Raw genomic sequence first — 6,756 nt, forward strand, 5'->3', positions numbered from 1 at the left:
AGGTTGAGTAAATGATGACATGATTTTTGTTTTTGGGTGAATCTTTTAAATAGACTTTTCAGTTGTGTCACAGTAGATCATCTGTTGTCCACAGTAAATATTTTCTATTAACAAGCTACCTTTTCTGATAAACAATTAATTAAGTTTTCGAAATGTATCATTCATTCAATTCAATCTATTTGTTCATACAGTTCAAGTAAATGAACCAATTCAAAAATATGATTAATCAATTCGAGCCCCTTGCAGAAGACCTCTATAGCAAAATGTTTAGTTAATTGTTGCTGTTTGTCATTGTTTTTAACTCATTTATGTAAATTAGAGTTTATTTCTAGTATTTCTTATTGTATTTTGTATAATTTTCTTTTTTGTACCAGAAAATACAGCTCTGATCGATTATATCATTATACTACAGCACAGTTGATAGCTACTTTTGTTGTTTGTAGCATATTATAGCTAACAGTAGATTGACGCACCAGTTTGACTCTACTATGCTAAACAAGAAAGAGAAAAATGATTATCAAATCAATCAAAAATCATTTGGAAAACCTTGAAGTCGGTTTTTCCTCACTTGCAATGTTGACACGGTTACTGTATTTTGAAGGTTTACTGCATGAACTTTGCAAGCTTCCAAAAGACCTGTCCTCAGGTGGTACTGTATTCATTTGCTATTACACATTTTAATTTGATCTATTTACTGTGTAGCAGTGCACAGCTCTCCGTACTGTTCTCAACCCAGCAGTGGTTAACAGGTAGCCCTCCTCCTGGGTTCCTATTTTACGCTAGTCTTTTTAATGAGTTTCTTCAGTCCGTCAGCGGTAGTAAGGACTAATTTACAAATGCTTCAAATTATTTCTAATTAGCACAAGTGCAATAATAATTGTCTCTCTAATCTGGCGGAATAATTAACGGTATAGCGTGTAGCGAGTCCTCCGCGCTTGAATGATCTCTGTGGGGCGTCCAATGTTGACTGTCCACTCGAGGGGTTCATGCCGGGAGGATGGGGCAGACAGAGATGTCTTTGTTAGCTGGTGGTTTGTGGGTGGCCCATCTTTAGCCTGGGAATTCAGTCTAGCGCTAGTAATTGAGCTGCTAACTAGGCGGTGAATGGATGTAGTGTGCAGAGAATTGAAGCTTTGAGCTTGGCAGTGCAAACCTGGAGTTACAGCAGCTGTAGCTAAACACAAATGACACTTTCTGAGTCTAAATGTGTAAAAGGTTAGGATACTAACCTGATTTGATGGGGTTTTGGATGGATTTACTGGCATCTTTATTCTGAGGAAGTAGGAATAGTAAACTGCTGACTGTTAAGTCCACTTCAGTAGGGTCACACCTGCACTGTACTCATCTCTTGGAGACTTTAAGTGCTGACCTATGGCTCCCATAATAACTCAGTACAGAAATTCCCTCCAGATGAGTTAGACCAACTCCAGTGCCTTCTAATTACACTCTAATGTGCTAAATTGGTGGAAAATTAGTTGCTAATAATCCTCTCATTCGTGTCCTACTAATGGCCTGTTATCCTAAATTGTTATGTTAATTGAGGTTCCATCATAGGAATGGATGATCACGCTGTCATGGGTTAATGCAGGTCACTCACTCTTTTTTTTTCTATAGTTAATTCTGTTAATAAAATTTCGATTGTCTTCAGCTGTTACACCTACTCTTTCTAACAAAGCACTCACCAGTGTACACTTTTTCATAACCTGTTAATGGAAATCACATAAAAAAATTTAAAATACATTTCACTTTGTTAAACTACTCAAAGTATCAATGCACATTAATAAATTCATTTTCAGTGTAATGTGTTCTTATTGTTCTGCATAAATTTGCTTGTTCCCTCTCAGTCGCTGATTTCTGTATGTTAGTCAGTCTTTTTCAAGCTTTAGTGTGCCAGTGGTTTTTAACTGGTGGATTGCAACCTACAAATCGCTGAAGGGTCTTCTAAATGTAAACAATGAAGTGAAGTGACGTGGCGTGGCCAAGTATGGTGACCAATACTCGGAATTAGTGCTCTGCATTTACCCATCCAAAGTGCACACACACAGCAGTGAACACACACAAACCGTGAACACACACCCGGAGCAGTGGGCAGCCATTTATGCTGCGGCGCCCGGGGAGCAGTTGGGGGCTCGGTGCCTTGCTCAAGGGCACCTCAGTTGTGGTATTGAAGGTGGAAGAGAGTGTGAGAGTGCTGTACATTCCCTCCCCCCACCTACAATCCCTGCCGGTACAAGACTCAAACCCACAACCTTTGGGTTATGAGTCAGATTCTCTAACCATTAGGCCACGACTTCCCCCATGCTAAATGAAATAATAAAAAGTTATATAAATGTGCATTATTAAACAGACTTGTCAATTTTTTAAAGGACGGAGATACCTTTTGCAGTTGATATCAAAGGCTCAGCTTTCAATTAAAAGTCGTGGGATTTTGATGAAATTATGAAACTGCATTAAATACAATTTCAATTGCTTTACACAAAATTGCTTTACACATGTAAAAACTGCATTAAGATTCTCTAACCATTAGGCCACGACTTCCCCCATGCTAAATGAAATAATAAAAAGTTATATAAATGTGCATTATTAAACAGACTTGTCAATTTTTTACAGGACGGAGATACCTTTTGCAGTTGATATCAAAGGCTCAGCTTTCAATTAAAAGTCGTGGGATTTTGATGAAATTATGAAACTGCATTAAATACAATTTCAATTGCTTTACACAAAATTGCTTTACACATGTAAAAACTGCATTAAATACAATTTCACTTGTAGCAAAGATATGTAATTTGTGCCAAACCTACAATGCTTTTTATTTATTTATTTATTTTTTAGCAAATGAAGTAATTATTCTCTCTGACAAGAGCATGAAACCATCACAAATTCCCATTTTGAGACATTTTGAAACTAACAATGGTAAATTGTCCTATTTAGCTTGTCTTGTTAATAATTATTAAAGCTTGTTTCTACCATAGGATAAAAAAATTCAACAGTTCTCCCAATTCTGAGTTTATACATTTACAATTGTGAGATATAAAGTCCCAGTTACCTTTTTTATTTTTATTCCATGGCAGAAACAAAAAATGTAAACTTAGAATTCTGAGATGTAAACTTGGAATTGCAAGGAAAATGTCAGAAAAAAAGTCAACGTTTATATCTTCCAATTTAGATTTTTTTTTACTCAGAATTGCCCGTTTTTTGTGCCAGCTGAATTGTGAGACTTTTTATTATTTTATCCTTTGGTGGAAACAATCTTACATAAATAATTTTTCATATCAGCTATGTCAAATTCATGAGAGAATTGTTCTGTTGAATCCAATCTTTTCAATGAGTCTTTTAAAACTAATTCACAGAACCATGCATGAATCAGACCGAACTGAGTCAAGAGATTTGGTTTTAATAAAAAATTATTTATTCAAATGTGCACATAGTTTACAAATGTGAATTAATTTTAGTATTGTTCAACATAGATACAGTAGTCTTTTGATGATAAATAGTTTAGGTACTGGAATGGTCACCACTTGATGTCCAGTATAAAATCTGAGTCCTGAAGAAAAGCCATGAGGACCACTGGACTAAGCCGTATGTCGTCCGTATAGCGGTAGGACTTCCTGTGCCACTGGCCGTCTGTAAAATATGCTAACGTATATAAAGAAGCAGTGGGTCTCCTGGCCTTTTGCTGACATTTACAGCTACTGGGCAAGGACATGGCCTTTTCTTTCTCTTCCCCTTTTTCTCAGCTAATCAGGTGGCTTGAATAGGAGCCAGATAAGGCTATTGTTTGCCCTGACAATGGCCTGATGGTTTGGCCCTGCGGAGATCGTAGGCAAGGCTTCTCCCTTTAAAGAAGGTAGGCCACCAGAGAGAACTCATTAATGTGGTGCATCTGGGTTAATTAGGTGGCAAAAATGCTGCTAGAGTTTCCATCGAAAGAAAATTGATGTAAAAGTCCTTAACATAAAATACATTTAAAAAGTAATATGGGAGACCAGGCCTAGTTGTTACACTTTTTACTTAGGTGAATATTTCTCATGTTAAATAGTTAATTTATGTATAGAATCAGATGCAGAAGTCATGGTTACAGAAAAAATGCTATTGAATATACAGTTCATCGGTCACTTGTTTGTGACAACATGCCCCCGTAATCTGTCACATGCAAGAGGACTTGCCATTAAATAGCCTTTAATGGGCTTTTCAGCAAAATTTAAACAGTAAAACAATTGTGAAACAATTAATGAAAACTATAAAAGTAACACAAAAGAGCAAATTGTTAAGCCCAACAAAAATTGTAATTAATAGATGACATTAAAATGACATGTGACAACTCTCCCCTTTTGTGATATTCATGAAAAATATGCTTATCTGTTAGGTTAAAATCTGCCCTTATTATACTGGCTTATTAACACTTAACAATAAGGTTCCATTTGTTAACATTAGTTAAGAGGAGCAGTACTTCTAAAGCATTTATTCATCATAGTTAATGCTGATTTTAATATTTACTAATACATTATTAAAATCAAAAGCTGTATCTGTTAATATTAGCTAACATTAATGACCCTTGTTGACAACTTCCCTGTGTGACATCTGGTCTCGTCTATAAAAAACTAAGCTGAAGTGAATTTCTGGTTAAAATGTAGCCCAACAGAATAAAAAGTGGCCTGTGAATGAAAGTGCTCTGAGACAAGACAAGACAAGATTAAGAGAGAGTTGGTTTGACCCATAATCTGATGCACGGATAATTACTTAAATTTCAGCTGTCTTGAAGCGACCCTTTATATTTATTGTGAGATGGGGGCAGGGTTACGTGACGGGAAATGACTAAAAGATAGCAGTGTTATCATTATGTGCACTCTCTTCCTCTGATCAGAATCTTACAGTGTCTGCTTTTCTAAGAAGGGACGTCTTTAAATGTTTCATTTGTCTTAAGACGGAGGAGTGAAATGGGAAGATTTGCTTAAGCCTTTGAAAACACAAGCAATGGAATTTAGATTCTGACTCAACACCAACATCCTAAATAAAACACTGCAGTATAACAGCATGTGTAAAGCAATTTTGGCTGAGAGTTGCATTTTGTGGTTGAAATGATTTGCTGTGGCTTGTTTCCTAAACCCGAAGCATAAAAACAGTATTTATAAATGATTAGAAATGTATGTGATTTATTTTACCTGCATATTTGAACACATTTAAGATTTTAACACAAAAAAACACTTAAAACGTGTGTTCAGGTAGAACTGTCCACACCAGCATCCACAGAACTAAACATCCTCATCAGAATCGCACGATCCTCTCTTTTATGAATATGACACAATGTTTTATGCATATGACAAAATGTTTTCACAAAAAAAACACCCAGTGTTTTCAGAAGAGAATCATGTCTTCTGTATTTTTGTTGTTGTTGTTTCACCCACAGGGACTGAAAAGATTAGTATCACATGTCAAGTGTGGCATGCTGATGTGTTGTTTAGGGGCTGACAGGTTCATTTGTTTTCTCATGCTCCTCTATTGTCTATGTTTGTCATTCAAAACTTCCCTCCCTCTTGCCGTAGGAGGATGCGAGAGCATATCTGCAGTAGCCGCGAGCGCTAAACACAAATCCTCGCTGTTTCAAGCTGTTATTGTTTACACAGTGGCGTTTCCTCAAAAGAAACCAGGCGTCGCTGCTCTCAGAGATACTCCGGCTCATTAAAGGAGCTGTGCTCTCGTTGTTGTCTGTTGAGCTTGATTTGTATATATGGAGGTATTTTGCAGGTGCAGGCCAAGATTTTTTGGAACGTCGTTGTCCCAAAATCCAGTGTTCCTAACCAAATGTAATGAAAATGCATTTATGCATGTCTTTAGAAAGCATCCCTCTGAATTTTAAAATGGTCTATTAAATATATTGTCCTGGCAGGAATTTAAAAAGAAAAAATCTTATAAAGGCTCATCATATAATCATCGTACATTTCGAAATCCATCTGATTGACTCAAACATTTCCCAAATGCATTAGTATCACATACCTGCTACCTCCATTTACATCATGCACTCCAAAATTACTTTAATATGGAAAAAGTGTAAAATTGCTAATGCATTACTTTTAAAACCACTTAAAAGCCAGTGGCCAGATCTGGATTGAACACAATGTGAGACATTGACAGAGATATGATGGGCTTCAGTGGATAGAGCAATAATATAGCTTTTATGTAACTGTAGTCATGTATGTAAATGTACTGTAAAAGATTTGGGTAATTATTAAACAGAAAATTCTAATGCTCAAAATGCCATTTGTCAGATGCTGTAACCTATTCCATATATATATAAAACATCCAGCTTACTTTTTAAGAATAGTTGTATTCATCACCATAATTTCCCTGGTTTAAAGAAAAGAAATACATTTTGAAAAGGTGAAAAAATATCATTAAAATACTTTTTTTTTTAAATTACATTAATTTTCATTCAATGTAATCACTTTTGTATGATCATTTAGTTAATTGTTTTAGTTTACATCATTTAAATAACTTGTAAGCACTGGTTTATTCTAATATCACTTCAATCAAATCCATCTTGGCTGACTTCTAATATTCTTAATGTCACCATAAAATAGTTGCATCATTTGGAATTCAACGTCTGTTATTAAGATATGGATTCTAAATGATGTAAAATGAGAGCGGTTAAGAGATGAAAGTGATGGTACCAGTGCAGCACAGAGAGACTGAGCGAGAGAGAGAGAGAGAGAGAGAGAGAGAGAGAGAGAGAGAGAGAGAGAGGAGGGGAGCGGGATG

This window comes from Sinocyclocheilus grahami, unplaced genomic scaffold (assembly GCF_001515645.1).
Source record: "Sinocyclocheilus grahami isolate Dianchi unplaced genomic scaffold, SAMN03320097.WGS_v1.1 scaffold339.1, whole genome shotgun sequence".
NCBI classification, from domain to species: Eukaryota; Metazoa; Chordata; class Actinopteri; order Cypriniformes; family Cyprinidae; genus Sinocyclocheilus; species Sinocyclocheilus grahami.